Source organism: Gossypium hirsutum, chromosome A01 (assembly GCF_007990345.1).
Source record: "Gossypium hirsutum isolate 1008001.06 chromosome A01, Gossypium_hirsutum_v2.1, whole genome shotgun sequence".
Classification (NCBI taxonomy): domain Eukaryota; kingdom Viridiplantae; phylum Streptophyta; class Magnoliopsida; order Malvales; family Malvaceae; genus Gossypium; species Gossypium hirsutum.
The window spans coordinates 111,892,691-111,916,305 of NC_053424.1; the positions used below are offsets into that span (position 1 = coordinate 111,892,691).

The 23,615-nt window shown below is 32.3% G+C and overlaps 1 long non-coding RNA gene across 7 annotated transcripts; it reads left to right on the plus strand.

Annotated features, from left to right (window-relative positions):
• Positions 1 to 7,347: 7,347 nt before the first annotated feature.
• Positions 7,348 to 12,345, plus strand: LOC107925494 (uncharacterized). 7 transcript variants are annotated; one of them, XR_005927117.1, is made up of 7 exons: positions 7,358 to 7,738; positions 7,924 to 8,039; positions 8,188 to 8,250; positions 8,825 to 8,915; positions 9,135 to 11,003; positions 11,862 to 11,889; positions 12,124 to 12,345. It is a non-coding gene; the product is annotated as an uncharacterized lncRNA (long non-coding RNA). The 7 variants fall into 7 exon arrangements; XR_005927116.1 differs by having other exon boundaries at positions 12,151 to 12,345; XR_001692006.2 differs by having other exon boundaries at positions 7,359 to 7,738; positions 12,120 to 12,345.
• Positions 12,346 to 23,615: the final 11,270 nt, after the last annotated feature.

Genomic DNA, 23,615 nt, shown 5'->3' on the forward strand with positions numbered 1-23,615 from the left:
GAAAAAGCATGTGTTCCAATTTCAGGGGAAATGACTGATTGAACTGACCTAGTAGGTTGTGTCATTGGTGACCCAAATCGAGCTACAAGACTAGAACTAGCAAGGAAAATTTTCTTTGGGGAGCCATTCAAAATAGTTTCTACCTACCTACCTAGATGAAAGTCTTCAACCAGGCTCTGGGGTCTAAATAGCTACAAATACTGGCTAATCTCATGCCTTAAGTTACAAACAAAAATGCTTAAAGCATAGGGTTCAAGCAAATGTATCTGATTTAGGAGACTTACAAACAAATCATGGTAGCTTTCAATTGACCCTTACTGGTTTAAAGATACCAGCTCTGACATTGAATCCTTGAACATGTTGGAACCAGAACTCTCTCTCAAGCTAAAGGCATAGCTTATCTAGTTTAACATTTGCATCCCACCATGCTTCTGAGCAATAAAATAGTGCCAATCTAAAGCTCTTCCCTCCAAATGTAGCATCACTGTTCTAACTTTGTCACAGTTAGACACCACTTCAGCCTCAAAATACTGCTTAATTTTTTACCACCAGTCTCTGAAATTTGATCCATCGAAACAAGGACAAACCAATCTATAAGTTCAATCTTTAAGTACTTTCGAATGAAAATGAGGTGGATCTCCTACCATAAAGTGGTTAGGACACTTACTAAGCAACTCCTGCTGGTTCTTTAGGAGGAAAACTAAGGGGTGGCCCTCCCAATATACTTTTTTTTCCTTATCTTAAGGAGCATCATTTTTAAAGGACCCATGTTGTCCAAAATACTATTTGAACAAATTGAGGACTTTGGATTTGAACTCTCCCTTAAACTCTTCATTGAACCCCAGTAAGCGAGCCCCAAGTTTAGTATCAAGCCTTGTCTCAAGGTGCGAGAACTCCCCTTGAACCTTCACCATCTCTTATTGCAGAACATTGACCTATTTTTGAACACGTTTAGTGACTCCATCCCCTGCCATTGAGATCGATAACTCTGATACCCTGATAGAACTAACCCAAAAAATTAAAATTATAGAGTTGAGAGAAAGGAATAAAAGAGAAAAAAAAGTGTGGGAAAACCGAAGAGGAAGAAATCTTGTGTATTCTACTGTATAACTTCATTCTTTACAACAAAATAATATAAAGGAAAATGATGATCGTTTTATGAACACTAAACTAGACTGAGATCACGACTAAGGCAAGCGCACCTATCGAATAGTAGTATAGTTATGGTGAATCTAGAATGTCGTATCCACAAGGACTAAAAGTACTAGTATTGACTTTCTTTCTATTATTTAGCCTCAAATATGAGGGATTTGTTTCAATCTAAATTTAACTAACTAATTATCTACTGAACACGACAGAGAGCGAAGAAAGTAATCGAATAAACTAATAATAAAGACAATACCCAAGGAAGAATCCATCTAGACTTCACTTATTATTCCAATTCTGAATTTAACAATTTATTCACTTGTCTTGATCCCTAGAAATCCCTAAATTATGTTAATATCTCTTTCAGACTAAGAACAACTGCCTCTAGGTTGATTAATTGAATTTTTGTCTAATTAAAACCCCTATTGTCGCATTAACTCGATCTATGAATTCCCTTATTAGATTTGACTCTAATCCGATAGATTTATGTTGCCCTATTTCTAGGGTTGCATGCAACTCCGCTTAATTATGGTGGATCTACTCTTAAACAGGGACTTTTGCTCCACTGAATAAGCACATCAACTTGAATTAATATCCTGAAAATATTAAATCAAGAATTAAGAAAACATAATTAAGAATAAGAACAAGTATTTATCATTAAATTCAGAATATTAAATAATAAGATCCATCTTAGGTTTCATCCTTCCCTAGGTATTTAGGGGGTTTCGTTCATATTGTAGTAGGAAAACATCTCAACAATAGGAAAACAATAAAACATAAAAAAAACCCAAAAACTTTGAGAGAAAAATTGGATGGAGATCTTCAGTCTTGAAGGCGATCCTGCTTCCGAGCTGAATCCGTTGGTGTTCTTCGAGTAATTCTTGTGTTCTATTCTGCGTGCCCCCTTAGGTCTTCCTCTGGTATGTATTTATAGACTTTAGATTGCTCAGAAACCCTAAATATTGGCTTTTTTCGCGTATTTGGGAAACCTAGAGCCATATCGACACGGGCTGCCACATGGGCATGTGGCTAGCCCGTGTGGCTCACACGGGCGTGTGCTCCATCCGTGTAGAATTTGTCTTGGTCGTGTGGGTCCTTTAATCAGAGTTTTGTCTGTTTTTGGCCCGTTTTCTGCTCATTTTGTTCTCCTATGCTCTCCTGAGTATAAAACATGAAATTAAAGGATTAAGAGCATCTAATTCACTCAATTATATAATAAATCATCTAAAAGTATGCTAAGTATGAGATTAGAAAGTATTACTTTTATGGTTTATCAGAAAATAAAACAAACAAATTAACAGCCAGCCTGATAACCAATTGAACGTTACTACCCAAGATCAAAACTAGTAGTTTTATTAAAAACCAAAACACTTCGTTTTACTTACAATCGATACGCATCATTTTATTTACTTCTGTTTTTCAGCCCATAATAACTTGTAATAGAAGATTTTCTAGTTTCATCAATTCTCTTTATTTAACCAACAATACATATTTATAAAAAGACAACTAAAGGTTTAATTAATTTGTATAAATAAAATAAAGAGTCTGATATTGAATAATGACCAATCGCCTAATGGTTTTTTGGACACTTAAATCACATCACTATTACTCTCCTATAAATGACTTGAGTTACTGAAAATTTTAGGGATTAATTACATAATTAAATAATTAATAGAAGCCCTATTTTAATGATATTAAAATTATTACGATTGTTTTTTGCCAAGCTAATTACATAATTAAATAATTAATAGAAGCCCTATTTTAATGCTATTAAAATTATTACGATTGTTTTTTGCCAAGCGATGGCAACTTTGTTTTATTAAAACGTATGTATTATTTTATTTTATTACATTCTAAATAATTATGTAACATGATCCCTTAATGTAGTTCCATTAAATTAAATTTGATCAAAATAATGATTAAACTGAATAAACACCTATTATTTCAATGAGAAGATCTAGTTATCTATTTCTTTGTTTTCAATCATTTACAATTTCATGCAAGTGTTCATGTTAAATTCAACCTCAAAAGTTATATATTGAGCTATTGGAAGAATAGAATGAACATGTATAATTTGGGCTTACAATAACCTATGTAATTGAATTTCTACTTTACATTCATCAACACAATGTTATTTGTAATACCCTAAAAATTTTGATACATCAAATGGTATTGTTCCAATAACATACATGGTAAATTTATCAAAAAAAAAGATGGATTGAGTGTATTGAAATTTTGTTTGGAAAAAAAGTAAGTAAAATAAAATATTTTGAAATTTGGTGAAAGTTAGAGGACTAAAAGTGAAAATAGACATTAAGAAGAAAATGTGGAGTCACAAATAAATAAATTTTCTTTCTGAACGTGACATGAAAACAAAAATGATAGGTGGAATTGGAAAATAACGGTATGGACTAAATTAAATAAAGCAGAAAAGTTTAAATGTAACATCTCTAACACCCTCGAGATGAGAATAGTGTTAGTACGGATCTTACACGTGTTAGAAATTTTTAATTAGATAAAATAGAATTTTTAATATTAGTGGAGAAGGTAGTTCGAGATTATTATAAATTAAAAAGGCTTTTGGATTTAGAGAAATTAATTTAATGTTTGACCAAATTGTAAAGATGTGAGAAGTGTTGCGCAAAAGTGTAAAAATTAAAAATAAGAAATGATTGGATTAGATATACTAGAAAAAGAGAAAGGACTTGAAGAGCAATTTGACCGAGAGAGTTCATGTGGATGAAATTGAAATGTAATGTGGTTTACATGTTTGGCATGATGATTTGATTTTTTTAGTTAAATATTATTATTAATTTAAAATACAAAATTAAGAAGATTTTTGTGTAGAAAAATGTAGAAAAGACAAAAAAAAAAAAAAAAAGATATCACCTATCATCATTTCATCCTCTCTCCCACGTTTCTTATAGACCATTTTTAGCTAAACTTTCCTTTTCTTTCATATAGGTCATTTTCTATCATTTTTCAACCCTTTCCAGCTCAAACTTAAAAAATTCTTCCATAGATTTCTAGCGAAAACAAGAGAATAACTCCAAGGCAAGATAAGTTTCTTGTGAAGCTAGTTAGAGTTCATATTTGAGGATGAAAAAATAAGCTTGAAGATGGATGTTTGAAGTGGAAGAGAGTATGGGTAGGTGGAGAAATTAAGGTAAGTTGTTTAAATTATTATGTTATATTTATTTGATTGTATAATTTGATGTGAAATTGTAAAAATTAAGGGTTTATAAGTATCTTTTTATGTTCAAAGTGATGGGAGTATTAAATTTATGTTTGAAGTGAATGACAAATGATTTTTATGAATAATTTGGTGAATGATTTGGAGTGAATAATTGAGAGTAAGAAAGTAAGGGTGTTTTTACTAAGAATATTTCAATTTGAAATTAATATTTTGAATGATGGAATGGTGTATTTACCATGTTGAATGTGGTAAATATTTATTTTTAATACTATTTGGATGAGTAAATTGAAAAATAATTTATTAAGTGATTAATTGGAAATTGAAGGATCGAATTGTAAAATTTGTAAAATTCTGAATTCTAAAGGTTGAGTAGTGAGGTTTAAAAATTTTACATAGTACTAAATTATATGGTTATGAAATGTAAAAATTGGAAAGTTGAGCGTAAAATAGTAAAGTCTGAAACTATAGGGATTAAATTGTAAAGATTTCAAAACATGAGTTTTATAACTAGTTTATATGGTTTGAGAATTTACAATTCTGAAAACAAAATATGAAAGTTTAATGGTTCAGAATCATGGACTAATTTATGGGGAATTTGATAATATTTTAATAGTAGGGATTAAATTATAAAATCTAAAAATTTTGAGAGAGAGAGAGAGATTGTTTTGCAAAATTGTGCAAACTAGGATTTAAGACTGAATTGAAAATAAAAAAATAAAAGAAAATATGATTTGCAGGGACTGAATTGCAAAATAGTGTAAATTTGGGACTTTAGGGACTAAATCCTAAAAATTAAAAAACTAGAATTTTAGGGACTGTTTTGTAAAATCTGTAATATTGAAAAATAGGGTTTTTTTATTAAATTTGAAAAAATATAGGAGTGGAAATGAGCAAATTAATTATATAAGTGTTTAAATGTAATATTTGAAAATTTTATTGAATTAAGTGTATTAAACTAGAAAATAATTGAGTAAAAATAAAAGAATTGAAACTTGAATTAGTAAGATTAGATTCTTTAAAGTGAAGAGAATTTTATTGTGAAGGATATGTTAAAAAAGAATATGATTAGGAGCAGATTAAGTTAACAAGGGAAAGGTAAAGTGTAGTTAGTATTAGTACATTTTGAGAAAGGATTAAATTGAAAAAAATTAAATAAATAATTAAATAAATTATGTTGCAATAGGCATGAGGTTTCGGTACATGTGTTTCAAAGTTTCAATACATGAATAATTCAAAGTTAAAAAAGATTAGTAATGTACAAATTTCGATACTATGAATGAGATATCGATATCTTTATTCTTAAAATCATAAATTCACCTGAAAACATTCTGAAAAAAAAATTTAAGGTTATCTAATTAAATTTTAATAATATAAAACTTTAGGAAGAGATTTAATATCATATGGAATCTAGAAAATGTTAGAACAGTAAGCAAGGGTTAGGGAATTGAAATTGAAAATTTTAATGTGACATTTCTTATTTATATATGTTAATGAGTCGACTAAGGGGTGTTACATTATTAGTCTTGTTGTTGTATCATTAAAGACCTGAGACTAAACTCCTAACTATATATCATTATGGAAGCTAACAAATAAAATTTTGTTAAATAACCTTATTAAATTATTGCAATCCTCATAATTCACTTGTGATCTCTTTATGTTTTATCCATTCACCAACTTTGATAACCTTTTTCTTAAAATTATATTATATATTTTATAGTGTAAATAATCATCAATCCAGTGAATGACTTCAATCAATTTGAAATAACTTATGGTTATCACTACAGGAAAATAGGGCTTTAGCGGCATTTTTAGCGGCGTTTTATCAAAAAACGCCGCAAAAATTGTAAAACACAGAGCAATACTGGCGTTTTTTGTTAAAAAGCCACTAAAAACAGAGAAATAGCGGCGTTCTTGGTAAAACGCCGCTAAAAAACAAAGCATTAGCGGCGTTTTTGGTAAAACGCCGCTAAAAGCCAGAGCACTAGCGGCGCTTTTGGTAAAATGCCGCTAAAAGTCATATAACCCCTAAAATCTTAAACCCAAAAAATATCATAAACACTAATCTATAACCCCTAAAAGAATAAACCTTTAAACCTTAAAAACCCTAAACACTAAATTATATCCCTTAAAACCCTAAACCCTCCCACCGCCAAGATTCACCCTTCCCACGGGCCTTCCAGTCAATATCTCGTAATCTCATCTATCATTTTCCCCGTTTTCCCGTAATTATTTTTGGTATATGACCAATTAGTTTTTAATTTATATGTTAAATATTTTCTTATATAATTGTGAAAGAGATAGTATTAATTTTAAAATATTGAATTAATTATCATTATAGTTTAGGGTTTACGTTATATGGTTAAGGGTTTAATGTTTATGAGTTACTATTTTAAGGTTTAGGGATTATGGTTTAAGTGTGGTTTAAGGGTTGAGGTTTAAGGTTTAGGTGTTAAGGGTTAAGGGTTCACGATTTAGGGTTTATGTTTTAATATTTATGGTTTAGGGATTAAGAGTTTAGGGTTTAAATTAATTAGTTTTTTTAATTTATATGATAAATATTTTCTTATATAATTATAAAAGAGAGTATTAATTTTAAAATGTTGAGTTAATTATATTTATAGTTTTCAATGTTTAGGGATAAATATGGGGATCAGGGTGCAATTGTATATATGAACTTTAATTTAATCTAGTTCTTATAAATTATTAACACAATTATTGAGATAACATCATTTTATATTTATATATTGCATACATAAATATTTATATTTATTCAATATAAAAATATATTGATGTATTTATTTTTAAAATCTCTATTATTAAATCAAAAATAAAAAACTTAAAAATTTAATATTTAAAAATTAAAATTTTAGTCCATATTTCAGTTAAAAAGTTCAATATTCAAAATTTTAAAAAATCCAAAAAATGATAATCTCAACACAAAAATTTCGAAAGAAAAAATAGAAAAAAAATGTTAAAAATAAATTAAGATTAAAATTGAGCAATAGTGGCGTTTTTAGGTAAAACGCCGCAAAAAATTGAGCTATAGTGACGTTTTTTAGTTTAAACGCCGCAAAAAATCTAAAAATTACCGGCGTTTTTTTAGAAAACGCCACAAAAGGCCATTATTTTTTATTAAAAAAAGGCAAAATCCCGCTCACCCAATTTGGTTACCCGCTCGTTAACCAAATCCCCCAAATACAAGTTTGTACTTATTTCTTTTTCCCATTTTAAGTATTCGGATTGCATTTGCTTTAGATAAAATCGCAACGCCAAAATTTACAGAGAATATAAGTCGAGAGAGAATTAGTCGGAGTTAGAGAGAGTGAAACAAAATGAGTATCAGCTGCGCGTTGAAGGTGGTTCCGATTGTGCTTCTGTTGGTTCTTTTCGCATTAGGTAAGTTTCTTATCCAATTATATTCTTTCGGTTATTAATTATCCTGCGTCATAATTTCCAGATCTAATCGATTGTTGAAACGTCTCTTGTCTTCTGATTTAATATTTTAAAAAAATTGTAGCAGTTCAGCTTTCTTTCGTTTTAATTAATTACTGATTTTATTTTGGTACACTTCTCGAATTCAGAGGGAAGCCTTGGTTTATTTAGGGTTAGCAGTATTGGTTGGTTCATGTCTGTTATCTCTGAATAAACAGAGTAAGGTTTCTTCATGAAATCAAATGAAATGCAGAGTTGAAATAGAGTAAGGTTTTACATTTTTCCGTTTCATTTGGTAACCTTAGTTATTTTTATGTACAGATAATCAACTGTTATTTTTTGTTTCTAACTTCTTGGTCAGTTTAATCATTGCTTGTGATCTTATTAACTATTTCATTCTCACCTTTTCATAGTATAAGCCTCCATCATGTGAATTCCAGGCTCATAAAGGTGATAGAGTAAAAGTACACTATCGGGTAATGTTTCTATAGCTCCATCTCGATGTTAAGTTTTATATCATATTTCTTGACCTTTAAAATATTAATGAAGAATATTTAATTGTGCCTATTTCTCCTGCACTTTTCTTCTAAAATTTAGGTCATTCTTTACGATTTTGTTAGTAACAAATGAGGAGCTAAACATTTTTTTATATTTCGATATGTCAGATTGGTTTCGACTTTATAGCATGTTCCTTCGTTGGATTTTGGAAATAGAAGTTTGGTTTAAGCAATTTTCTGTACTTTATTATAGTAAGAGGCCATCAACTTGTACTAATTTTATGGGCGTTACTTATTGGGATATAATATATATGTATGTAGACTTATGCCAGTTTCAAATATTATTTTGCTTGTGCCATTATTAGATTTCTAATTCATTGTATAAAAGGGTGTATAAGAAGGGGAAAAAAGAAGAAGAAAAGAAAATGATTTGGTGTGAATTTTTGTGGTCAATAACATATTGGCTTCTAAACTTTTATGGTTAGAATTAATTGTTTACTACCAAAGAGGTGTGAGTTTCTTGGTTTACATAAATTTTCATCCCTTTTTGCAGGGGAAGCTCACTGATGGGAAGGTTTTCGATTCCAGTTTTGAAAGAGGTGATCCCATTGAGTTTGAGCTTGGTAGTGGACAAGTAATCAAAGGTTAGTTGCCCTTAACAACTAATCCCATTGATGATTTCTATCTAGGCTGGTTTTGATTTTTGTCTTCTTTCATCTTTGAGCATTCAAATTTATTGTCTTATGTCTTGATTTTGTTTGATGCAATTTTGCAAATTAAATGGACTGTTTTGGTGCAATCCACTACCCTCGTAGCACCCCTCTGGTATATTTACTTGAAATTGACCTTTCATTTCTATCTAGGTACATGGAATTGATTTCTCGACACACTATTTATATGTTGTATATATAGATGTGGCCAGATCTTATACAGAAAGCTAAAGATGGGGGCCTTGATACAGTCGAAACATATATCTTTTGGAACGCTCATGAGCCTATCCGCCGACAAGTGATACTTCTTTTTTCTCTTATAATCTTTAAATAACCAGCACTAATCTGCCACTCTCAACCCTATTATAATTTAGTTATATTAATAAAATATTACTTGTATTAAGACAGTTTTTTTTTATTATCATTAATATTTGAAAATAGGGATCAAATTTACTTTTACCAGCAACGAATTCCATCATTCTTCATTATCACTACATCAAAGCAGTAAGTGTTGTTTCAGTTCGCTTTCTGTACACTTCTTGCTTTGATTTTTGCTAAATTTAGAATCTCATATCCATTTTCTTTAATTACTTGAGTAAGTTTTGTTAGTTTATAATTTTGTTTGAAAGAACATTTCAAGAATTAGTAAATGGAACTTCAAATATTTGTTTGTGAATTTTGTTAATAGGCTTAATCTTCTTTGTTCATTGTTATGTTAAGAACCCCCTCCATGCTTGTTCCTCTGTAGCATGGTTTTTGTACGTAATGATGAGTTAGTTCCATTGTTTATGGTGTTCAAAATATAGGGAATCTAGGGTTAAGAATATGTATTTTTCTTCTTCAATCTCCCCCTTGTTTTAAAGGGTTTTAATTTAGATGGGAAAATGAAATAAATTTGCTTTATGAAAATGATGGGTTTTGGATCCACTTTGTCTTTTTGCAAGCCGCATCTAGCAGCTAGCCGAAGTTAGTTCCCCATCTTCCTATTCTTTATCATGGGTTTTCAAATATCTAAGCTCACATTTTAAGGTTTGTAAGAAAGTCATCGTTTTTTAGTTTTATGTGAATCAATCATTTATAAAAAAGGGGAAAAAAAAATCTGTTTCTCACAATGTCAGCAAGAATCAACCTCATCTGTTGCAACTTCTCTTACGTACCTCAAAACTCTTCCAAGTTCAAAACTTTAATCCGAGCTAGAAACCTTAGCCAACAAAGTCCTTTACTTTCCAAAAGATCCTGTTAATTTTTGCTGTTAATAGTGTTCATTATTATTTACTAATAACCTGCTGATTGGATCTATTTATGGTGTTAAGAGTAATGTTTGTTAGCTTATATAATATGGGATTGAGAAAAAAAATTGTTGCTGTATTGAGATTTTTGTTTGATCTGATTGGTTGTGTTTTTTTAATCATTTTGGATTTTTATTCATCATTCATCCAGTAGTAAATATTCTCGGAAGATTTGAATTTCATGTGTTTGAACAGATTCTATTACTTCAGCCTAGAGTCAAAAAGCATTTTGGTGGGACAAGTTGTTGGGATGGAGACATTTGCCTTTGTGGCGTCTCTTTACTTGAACTGACTCAAACTTCTAATCTTATGTTTATATAAACTTTTTCACTTCAGCCAACTTCTATGCCCTGATTTGTATAGCTATATATGTTTTTCATGAATGGTTGATTTTATGTTACAAGTTGTTTTCAGGCTTTCTGCCAGAGTGATGGCAGGTGGCACTTTAGTTCTAATAATCCTGAATCTAATGCCTTTGCTGCTGGTAAAGATTTTTCTAGATTCTAAAACTTGTTTTTTTGAAGACAATGTTCAGCACAACCACCATTTAGCATTTTTCTCCTATCACTGATATTATGTCTTTGATAAAGTTGTTTACCTTCTTTTAATATCTATTGTTCAATCCAGTTGTGAGATTGTTATTTGTTAACCATGTTATACTCTTGTAGGAATAGCACTTGAAACACTTGCAGGAGTTGTTTCATTAGCATCTCTTGAACTTGACCAATCTTTGGTAAGTAGTTTATGATGCTTGCTTTAGTCTGGTGAAGTTTTGACCACTTTATGGATCTGAATTGTTAATCAGATCTAAATGTATCATTCTCCTGATAAACTTCATGTGTTGTATTTTCTTTTTTGGGGTAGTTACTTGCTGGCTTTTAGCTATATGGGTTTTGAAGTTTCTGAATTGAAATTGATTATTTTTGCCCTTAGTGCGTACATACATACAAGCATATATTTAATGGTTAACTTCATTTTCTAGACATATCATGTGTGATATCTATCTCATAGCTGTTGCCCAATCTTAATCAATGTTTCTTTAAGGGAATATAAACATTCAATTATTTTGGGTAATTATCTTGTTGACAAAAGAAGTGGACTGTCAATTGTCCTTCTTGTGACGATGAGGGTTTCTTCGAAACTCTAGTGAGGAAAAACGAATTTTTCTTCTTGTACGCATAGACCTTTTTCTGTAGTGATTAGCACTTCCTTAGAACTCTTTAGGCCATCTGGTTAAATTCCATAAATCATATTAAGCTCAAGAGGGATAATGTTTTAGATTTGCGAATAATAGACTACCCATCAAATGAACTTATGATAATCAGCATTTCTATAAATTTTTATAATGTTTTCAGTTCTTTACTTCAATTAGTCATATGATGGTGTCTTTTGATATTGAATAATCTCTGTTCAAGTGAGCAAGTTCAGTTTTCATTGTTTTTGTTGCTTATCTGTCAGCCATTGTTAGTTTGGGCATTCCATCAAATTTGTTTGCTTATTGTTGGCAGATCAGCACTCTACATAGTGATGTAGGCAAAATTTTGTTAGTTGCCTCTGTTATTGAATGAAAACTATTTCTTGATTATTACAGGTTGTTCTGTTGGTTTAGCAAAGACAAGGTTAGTTTGTTCTGAACTTTCTAATGCCTGATTTATTTTATTAGCCATCCACCCCATACCTTTCCTTTCTTCTTCATAAAAAAAGCTCAGATTCCATTTTTGTGTTAATGTTAAAAGTCATCTGTGAAGTTTTAGTACATTTATAAATTTTTAAGCGTAAATTGCTTGTAGTGGTAGAGTCAGAATATTTTTGGTAGAAATTAAATTATATATTTTATTATTGATACAAGCTAGCACAGATGAATAAATTTCTCAACTTAGAGCGGAGGCAGCAACGAGGGAGGCGGAGCAGAATAGAAAATACAATGAACTCCAGCTACAGCTTCAGTCTATGATGACTATGTTCTAGCAATTTCAAAATCCGTCATCTTAAACATTTATTTTCTTGTAACTTTTAACATTATTTTAAGAATATTTTGAATATTCATTTACAATTTATATAATATATTTTTCGTATAATTTTGTATTATTTAAATTTACGGGTTTTGGTTGGATTTCATGGTATATTTGTTGTTTTTGGTTGAATTTCTTGCAGGAGGGTTGGATATAGGTGCAAAAACACATATGGCAAAACTGGGCAAATTCGCGGCGTTTTTTAAAAGAGCGCCGCGAAAGGTCCTGGTCGTTAGCGGCATTTTTTAAAAAAGCGCCGCGAAAGGTCCTGGTCTTTAGCGGCGTTTTTTAAAAAAGTGCCGCTAAAAGTCCTGGTCTTTATCGGCTTTTTTTCGAAAAAAGCCACTAATTTTTGCAGCGTTGCATATAGCAATGTTTTTTGCGGCGCTTTCGGCAAAAAAAACGCCGCTAAAAGTCTATTTTCCTGTAGTGTATGCTCTAATTATATCAACCATATAATGCCTTTAAAAAGATACTTTAACTTTTTGGTGAGAGGTATGATTCTATATCTATGTGAAAAGTTACACCATAAATAAGTTGCATACGCAAAGTATAAACTTACTCGCTTACTACTTTGAGAACACTTTTATCGATAGAACTATAACACCTTGTTACCTGACCCGATCATTGGGTTTAAGCTACAGGATGCCACATTTGTTTCCAGAGCAACTATGAACAATTACATTCAATTAGAATCATTAAACATCCAAATATGAGTAATACACATGTATAATATGATATATAATCATTCTCAGGTGTTATACGAACTTACGAAAGCTCCTTTGCTAACCCGAGGTCAAATTAAGACCAAATTATAAAGAATTCAAAATGCTGGGTTAACGTTGTGACTTCAGGGATCCCTTATCATGACGCAACTCATTAACTAGGTCTTATCGCGACTTTGAGAGTATGTCATCGCGATGTGACTCTATTTTCAAAATGGCCAAAATGGCACCAACCTGCATCACTTAAAAAACAAATTCATCACAACCAATCACCGATTCAGCCAAATTTTCCATTCTCAAATGTTCAATCTTAGCATATCTTATCATATATACCTTTATATCACCTAAACTTACATATTAACATAAATAATTATACAATTACCATCCATTTACCAAATTGACATATATATATTAACGTATAATCCCGATATTGCAACCATTCATACAAACCAAAAAGTACCAAATTCATATATGCAATTCAATCATTTGACCATTTTCAAGTTACCATTTCAAGCTTCAATTATGAACATATTTACACCTTATGAAAAAACCGACTCAACTTAGGTACATGTAGTATAACGAATAAATGAGACTTTACAAACATTGATGAGTCAAGGATATCAGACCAGATACTAGAATCATTTCTCAGGACCTTGAGATGTACCTATACTTGCGCACGAGAAAAAAAATCATATGTTGAGCGATAATGCTCATTGGTATTTCTATGATTCAAATCAATATAACATAAGTTAAATCAATTTCAAACATTCAATTCAAATTTAATTTCCATCCAACTATTATGCTATCATTCTAAGTTTTAATCAACATATCAATCTACATATGCAACTACAAGCGCCAAATATACCATATGAATCAATCTATACATGTTTAAATTAACCAATCTAAAGATTATACCATGTTAAATATTAGCATCATTGATATCACATTCCTAATCAGTTCATAGCATGTGGTCATATCAACATACCATTTCTGAATTGAATCAATTGATTCACCATATTTTAATATAGACCCTCTGAGCTCGTATATCTAGTTCGCATGATCTTTCACATGTTATTGATATTCGTATATTATGATTCATCTTTGTAACACCAAATGACATTATCGATCCAGTTCACATATCAGTTATCAATTTTACGCATTATATCCCTATTAACCTGACTCGGACTCGAATAGATACATAGATCCCAACCAACATACCAATTTGGCATCTAGTGCCTCATCGAAACTTCTGAAGTAAACATATTGCACCTTGTGCTCATTGGCATAACTAAAGTAATTGTTGTTGTAACACCCCTCATCCGTATTCAACTCCGAAATAGGATTACAAAGCATTACCAGACTTACAAAACAATTAAACATCCATTTAGCATACATTTTCTCAATTCAAGCATTCATCATTCAATCTCAATCAATTTGTCCCTAAAATGAGCCTACAAAGCCCTAAACATGCTTTGGAAATGGTTCCAGACTAAATCGATAACTTAAGAAACTTTCACAAAACTTTGAAAATTTTCTCAAAACAGGGGACACATGCCTGTGTGACAAGGCCGTGTGTCTCACACAACCACCAAACACGCCTGTGTCACAGGCTGTATGAACATTCAAAATGGGAGCACATGGCCGTGTCCCAACCCGTGTCCAACCCCATGTAACTCTCTGACTTGGGTCACACGGCCAACACAGGCGCCCGTGTGGCTAGCCCGTGTGCCCTAAAAATGGCCATACATGCCCGTGTACTAGGGCGTGTGCTAGGTCGTGCCAATCCTATAGTGTATACTAACTTATGCCACACAGCCAAGTCATATGCCCATGTGTGAGGCCGTGTGGAGCATACTCACTTGATTTCAAATTAAACACCAGGGGACACACGGCCGTGTAAGATGACCTTGTGTCACACACGAATGAGACACACGCTCGTATCTCTGCCCGTGTGGACAAAAATAGGCTATTTACTGAGCCAATTTGTCACCCAAATTTGCATGTACCTACATAACTCCAATAGTACCATTTCAAGACACAAATATGCAGCCAAAAGTTATCAACCAATATATAAATCATACTATATCTATTTCAACCATTTCAATACTCAATTCAATGCCATTTACCTATTCAAATACCTATCAACTCAACTTGCTTTACTAGACATAACTCACATATATATATCATGTACCATAATTTATTTAATTCATCATCCAAAACCAATCCACAACAAACATATCTCAACCAAATAAATACCTCATACCATAATAATCATTTGAGTATCATAATTTAACATCAACCATATCACATGGAAATATCTATAACAAACTACATAACTTTCATAAGCTACCTCTAATGGCCAAAATACATTTCCATCAAACACACCAAAATGACCAAAGTTTATACATGCCATATACCATATATACACAACTCAAAAGTACCAAAATAGATGTCTGATAGTCCGATGAAGTCCCTGAAAATCCCCGAATCCAAGCTAACTTCGAAATACTATGAAACATAGAAAAATAAACAAAGTAAGCTATAGAGCTTAGTAAGTTCGTATTTAATTATGAAATAATCTCATTTTTCATTAGCATTTCAAAATAGACAACATAAATTGCATTTTAAACATCAATCAATGAGTTAACGCAAAGTTTAACCACATAATATCTCATAAGTTCTCAACTTCTTTTATCTCATTACTTAAATAGTATTTTGTACATACCTGTAACGATATGTATCTATTTCTCACAAATTCTCCTAACGAATCACTCCGGGATTATAAATGTTTATGGTACAAGTATATCGATTTTCCGATGCCATAGTCCAACTATGGTATTACACATACATTGCCATGGCCCTGCCGTGGTCTTACATTCACATGCCATAGCCCAGCTATAGCCTTATTCAACAATTCGTCTTATTTAACTGTACATTTAATTTAAGATCTCCAAATTAACTAATAGGATAAATACAATATCAATTCCATTCATCAATTAAATAAATACACATTTAAATTCAATTATACGAACTTACCTCGTGTAGAGAATGACGGAACGAACCGACTATTCAGTTACTTTGTTTTTTCCCTGATCTAAATCCGAATTCCTATTTTCTTGATATATAAGTAATCAAAATCAGCTTATTTATTCTCTATTTATTCAATTCAATCCAAAATATGCATTTAAGCTATTTTACATATTAGCCCCTAAACTTTCACATTTTTCAACTTAGTCCTTTTTGCATAAAATCACAAATTCATGAAATTCAAGACTAACCCATGCTAGCTGAATTACCATTATACCCCTAGAAGTCCATATTTTTCATTTATTTCACACTTCCACCACCCAATTTACACATTTCTCAATTTAATCCCTATTTTGCATTTTTCTCAAAAATCACTTAATAAAACCTGTATATCTATCAACAAGCATTCATAATCTATCAAGAACTTCAAAATACACATGTATTCATCAATAGAATCATTAAAATCTTTAACTGTTTTACAAAATAGTCCCTAGGCTAGCTAGTACTAGTTGCAACGATCACAAAAACATAGAAATCATTAAAAATCGAGCAAAACACATACCTAATTGCTTGGATTTAACTTGGCCGAATTAAAGGAATAACAATGGATTTCTCTAGCCCTAATTTTCGATGCTAATCACTTAAGGAAGATGATGTTATTATGTTATTTTATTTTTAACTTATTAATTAACCAAATTACTAAATTAACCTTAATTAAAATTCATTAAAACCATATAATACATGCCCATATTTGTCCACTCACAATTAAAATGCTCCAATTACAACATAAGAACCTTAACTATAATGTTATATAACTATTAGACACCTTTAGCTAATAGAGCATCACTTTTCCATTTTACGCGGTTTAATCCTTTTTATCAAATTGACCAATCAAACGATAAAATTTCTTAACGAAATTTTCACACCAACATAATATCATACTGTAAACATTAAAATAATAATAAAATAATTATTTTAACCTTAGATATCCCAAAACCATTGCTCTGATTTGACTAAAAACGGGCTGTTACAGTTGTGCCCAGCACTTATCGGAACGTCCAAAAGAAAATGTGTTCAGTGCTCATCGACATATAGTTGAATTAATCCCGTACTCAATCTGTCTTTTAGCATGCTAACTATATATTGAATCTGCCCAAACAGTTAATAGGGTAACCAATTTTCCAATTTCATTGTATAGTTAAATTCACATTCTATCAATCTCAATTTATCATCAATTCATCAAGTTATATAACATTTTTCAACTCAATTTCATACCAAATATCATAAATCATTAAGTTATGATACTTTCCATTTTATTCAGTTTAGTCTTCTATCTCGATAATCAATATCAACCGTAGCAATTTAATTCAAATAACCATTTTCAACTCACCTCAATAACATATTATACAAATCATCATGAATATGAAACAATTAAATTGATCCTAGATCATAAAAATACAAACCGAGTTTCTGAGTAACTCATCGACAACTTTCGTTTTTCCTTTCCCTATTGCAGGATTTGCGTCAATGTTAGCTACATACAATCAAAAGACATATGCATTATCAATTTCCCATCCAACTCACATTCAATTACAAAGGCAAACATATTTTGTAATTTATTCAATTTAGTCCCTAAACTCGGGACAAGCATAACTTTCGATCTAAAACTTCTGATTAAAATCTAATTTCACATATACTCGTTAAGGACTTTCTACTTTCTATTCCTACCAAAATTTCATAACATTTTTTCATTTTATTCAATTTGGTCCCTAATGTATGAAACTAACAATTAAGCTTTACAATTTAGTTATTTTCATAAAGTAAGCTTAATTTCTATCAATTTCACACCTAATTCTTCAAGAATTCAATAATGGAAACTTTCTAAAACTTTAATAGTTTCAAAAATTAGTACATAGGCTAACTAAATCAAGTTTTAATGATTCAATTTCCATAAAAATAAAAATAAAATGGCTAGGGACTTACTTGAAATAAGTGGTCGAATGTGAAAATAGGTTGAAAGCTTTCTCCTTTGGCTTTCAAATGGTAGGCGGTGGATTTAAGAAGAAGAGATGGCTTTTATCATCTTTTTCCACCGAAATTTATCTTTTATACTTAGGTTTAGTTGTAATTAAACTTAATTATTTAGTTTAATCTTAATTAATTATCATTTAGTCTTTAATTAACCAATGTTATTAACATCCACCAACACAATCCACTATCATCTATTTAAATTTGGTTTATTAGCCATTTTAGTCCTTTGGATAATTGCTATCTAAGTCCCTAAGCCTTTTTCTAATTAAAAATCTATAGCGATTGGATTTTACAAATTAATCCTTGAGCCTTAAGTAATCACTTTTCGGCTAAATTACTTAACCAAATTTTAATTCATCCATATAATAACTCTATAGATATTCTTATTTAATATTTACAAACTCAGTTTACGAAAATAGAGTTCCAAAACTACATTTTTTGACTCCACTAGAAACCAGATTGTTACAAGTACATTAAAACAATCAAGTTATACATGTGCATACGAATACTTAGGCTTAAGGTTAAACATAGTGACTTTTACAAAGTGAACTATTGATAGTTGAGACATCTACTCAATTTAGGTTTAGTCTAATGCATTGTCACTCCAAGTTAATATATCTAATCTACTTAGGAGTCGTTCATACTTTGATAGCTAAGAGGATCTATCTCTTTATATGAAATTTAGACAATGTAATAGTTTTTACATGAGTTGCCTGCTCTTGATAACTTTGTGAACTACAAACATGTTTAAATTAACAACTATATAAAACTATAGGAAGTTATCTTCAACATAGAAAATTTATTCGTTATGCTATTTTAACATAGTCTAACTTGGGTAATCAATTAATCATGCTTGCTTATATCATTTGTTTTACATGCAAACCATTTATAGCAGAATATGTGCATATTATCATGAATAATAGTATGGATGTTTGAAGTAATTTACACTATAATGAATGTAACGCCCCAATTTTCGAGAATTCTGTGAATGTTGGCATAGGTTTAATTATGTTTGTGGGCCTTTAGAAGGCCCAAGCTTAAGATAGAACCCGGTAATTTTAGTTAATTTTTGTTCCATGAGAAAAAGGGAGTGAAATTATGAAATAGGACCTATGTGAAAATGTTTGAAAATGCTAGAGGCTAATTTGTAGTGGCCAAATAAATAGGAGTGCAAAATAGGAGGATTTGCATGACAAACCTCCCATTTTACATGAAGTGGCCAGCCATCATGTTGTTGTAGACAATATGAGCACTTGATATCCATAATTCATGGTACAAATTAATAATGGGTTAGGTAAATGTTCCATGATAATGGATTAGGTAAATATTCCATGATAATGGGTTAGGTAAATGTTCCATGATAATGGTTTAGGTAAATGTTTCATGATGGGCATTTCATGTCTTTTGTATTAAAGAATTAAATGGATGAAATATGAAATTTTATTAAAAGAAAAAGGGGTGAAAAGAACAAAGTTTTGTCAATCTTTGTTCATCATAGCCGAAAGTTAGAGAAGAGAAAGGAGAGGAGAAAGCTCTTGAGTATTCGGTCACTAGGAGGAGGAAAATTGAAGGTAAGTTCTTGGTACCTTGCTTCTATTTTGAGGTTCATGAGTTTTTCTTGATTCTACCTTAACTCTTGAAGCATATTTTGGTTTTTAGTTGTGTTGTGAGCATTTAGTCATGAATTAAAATGAAGGAAATGGTTGTTGTTTCATGTTCTTTTGATGAAAAATGGAAGATAGGTGAAGTTGAGCCAAACAAATGAGCATGCATGTGCCTTAGATGCTAAAGGGAAAAATCGGCTAACATGTTGTGCTTTAAAATGATGAAATGGAGATTATACTTAAGTAAAATCATAGATATGTGATGATTGATTGGTGATATACATGTTTAAATAACATGCATGCAAGTTATGTGTGAAAGAGTGATTTGGTAATAAATCTGCTTGGGACAGCAGCAGTAACGTGAATTTGGAAAATCACCATAAATTGTGGGAGATGAGTTAGAAGCTGAATAAATTATGTAATTAAAGCTTGTTTAGTCTAGTTTCAAATGAAATAAACAAAAACATATTTTGAATTCTTTACAATGAGAAATTTGATTTGTAATGAAGAGTGGTCAGATTAGTCAAACAGTGAAACATGGGAAACTTTAAGAAAAATCTGGTATTGATTGGCCAAACCAAAAATTCTGAAAATTTTATGGATAGAAGATATACGAGTATATTTTTAGGGAAACTTAACGGCACTTGATTAGGAGTTTCGTAGCTCCAGTTATAAATGATTTAGTGACTGTTTCTCAGGAAGACAGCTTGCAGTGAAATTATGATTATGTGGTAAACATTGACAAAAATTTGTTAATGAGTTGCTTATTGATTTCTTATAAGCTTACTCTGATCTGTAGGTGTGGTTGGCCGAATATTGTAAGGGGTTAATACGTAGTTTGTATTTGAATAGTTAGATTAACGTGTTAGTAATCAAATTGTAGGCAGTTCGTGTGTGGATCTCGTCAGCATATCGTCGCAAACAGGTGTGTAACTAACACCCTCTTTCTTAGTCTAGATCGATAAAAGTCGAAAATCTAAAATGCCAAAAATCGGTATTGTGTAGATTTGCGAGTGTGCGAATGCTCGTGAGGTAAATCAATTAATGTTTTTGGTAAGCTGCAATGTTTGGACTACAAAATGCATGATTTCTGTGCCCTCGATATTTTTGGGCTTAATGGGCCAAAATTAGAATGATGGGCCAACAGGCCCAATTTGGTAAGAACCCTCGGTACGTGATTCTGTAGTACGTGAAAAGTAGGAATATGTATAAAAAACCCTAAAATATATAAATTACTGAAATACCTTTAAAAGTGGAAAATTTATAGTTTTACCCCTAGGAGATAAATTACCGAAATACCTCTAGGGTTAAATTGACTTAAATGCATGTTTGACTATTGTTATTTACTGCATGCCATGTTGTTATTATCTGATGCATGGGATTGGGGTATTGACGGAGGAAGTACTGAAAGTGGCTTGTCCACGTACTGGAGGCTTTGCCTCAATTTACTGTTAACTGAGCAGCAATGCTGCAACTGTGGAGTGTTGGGCTGGGTGGGTTGAGCTATCCCCACATGGAGTGTATGGCTGGTACGGGTGGAGTGTAGTGGTTGGTGGGTTGAGTAGTCTCCCCAAATGGGCTTGCATATGTTATTAATGTTGCATGTATTTTGAAATGGGCCTATGGGCCATATTGTTATCTGAATAATGGGCTAACGCCCAGTTTATTGTAATCTGAAAAGGGCTCTGGCCCAGTACCACTGTTACCTGAATGGGCTTAGGCCCAATGGGCTGGAGCTGACTTGGGCTTTGAATGGGTTTTCCTTACACACTGAGTTTCCCCAAACTCACCTCTTTTATTTTCATCCACGCAGGAAATCCCCAACCATAGTGGGCTTGGAGCTGGGAGGGAATTCGGAGTGGCCACCGGTTCTGAAAGTTTGATTTTCTTCTGGTGAACTGGACATCCTTTTATTTACGTTTGAAGTTTTGGGTTTTTAATTTTAATAAGGCCGCTTAATTATTTTTGATGATTTTAATATGTATTACTAAGATAGGTATTACTTATTTTAACTGTTGAAATTGGATAGCTTTAGGGCGCGTTTTCAAAAACAACAATTAATTTCAAAATAACACGACAACAAGCAAAGCTTCCGCAATGAAAGTATTTTCCAAAATTAATCATTTTTCCTAAAAATGACTTAATCAAATCAGTTTCCTAGAAATATCCATGACGTTAAGGTGTGGCAATGGCGGTATGCATGTCTAGGATTGGATCCGAAGGGAGCTTGGTACTTAAGCAGTCCGATGGACTCACCACCTCTTTTCCGGTTTCCTACCTGGTGAACAGCTTCCATTCACTTTAACCTATAATGAAATTATCTTTTAAAACACTAAGTAAGTTTTTCTGGATCAATAATATAAAATGTTTTGAACGCTTCGATGTGGCATGTCGGATCCGGTCATAACGTTTGAGCCGGGTTTGGGGTGTTACATTTAGTGGTATCAAAGCCTAGGTTGCAACAACTCGGCTGTGGAATGGGTTTACAAAAACAAAGATTTTTAAAAACGAAAATTTTATAAAGATTGCGAAAAACTCGGTTTTCAAAATTTAGATTTTTTTAAGGTGGCACCCGAATCTCCGGCTCAAGTCTGTAAGTATTATTCTAAATTTTTCTTAATATTTTCCTGAATTATCTGTCTGTACTGAAACCCTATTAGGATACTCTAGATAGGATGATACTGAAACCATAGGAAAATCTGATATGAGACTGAAACTGTAGCTAGACTTCGATTCTGCGAAAACAAACTCTGAACTACTGTCTGATTCATAAAACATCTGTAATAAACACTGGAATATTGAATCAATGCATAAAAATTCATAATCAAGATAATACGATATGAGTACAATAGGCCGTGGACGGAGTCGAGGAAGTGGTCGAGCGAGATCTTCATCTTCGGGACATATGCCGGCGGTGGATGCACCGGTACCACCGGCAACAGAGGTAGAGTCTTATGACCGCGGTGCCAAGGATGATGCCCTGTCACAGGCAATGCTTCGTGTTCTGGAAAGGGTTGCCGGGGCAAGTACGGGTAATGGAGTTTGGGGATCTATTTCTGAACGACTTCGAGCTAACGGAGCGGAGATATTTAGGGGCGTGTCTGATATAGCCCTGAATGTAGCGAAATATTGGTTGGAGGCCACAGAACGGATTATGGACAACTTGGATTGCTCTGAAGAGATTGTGAGTGGGGTATCTGTACTAAGTCCTTTAGGTCACTCGGTTAGAGTAGACAAACTGTATAGGGATGTACCCTTAGAAACTCAAGGTAGGATTTTCCCTGGAGATCTGATGGAGTTACCGTTCGGAGAGTTTGATCTCATTTTGGGAATGGACTGGCTTGTTAAGCATAAGGTGACCCTGGATTGTGCTGCTAAACGAATGGTGTTAAGGACCACAAAGGATGAGGAGGTTATGGTGATAGGTGAGCGAAGGGATTATTTGTCCAATGTGGTGTCGGCATTAAAAGCTGAGAAGTGGATTTGGAAAGGTTGTGAGGCTTATTTGGCATTTGTAAGTCAGTCGGAAGAGGAGGGACTGACAGTGGATAAGGTTAGGATCGTAAAGGAGTTCTAAGATGTTTTTCTCGAGGAGCTTCCAAGATTGCCTCCGAACCGAGAAGTTGAGTTTGGAATAGATTTGTTGCCTGGAAAGGCGTCTGTGTCCATTGCACCGTATAGGATGGCACCGAAGGAGTTAGTGGAGTTAAAGGCTCAAATTCAAGAGTTTTTGGATAGGGGCTTCATTAGGCCAAGCGTGTCTTCATGGGGAGCACCAGTGCTATTCGTGAAGAAGAAGGATGGTACAATGCGGATGTGCATTGATTATCGCCAGTTGAACAAACTGACAATTAAGAATAAGTATCCACTGCCAAGGATTGACGATATGTTTGACCAGCTTAGAGGAGCTTCTGTATTTTCTAAGATCAGCCTCCGATCTGGATAT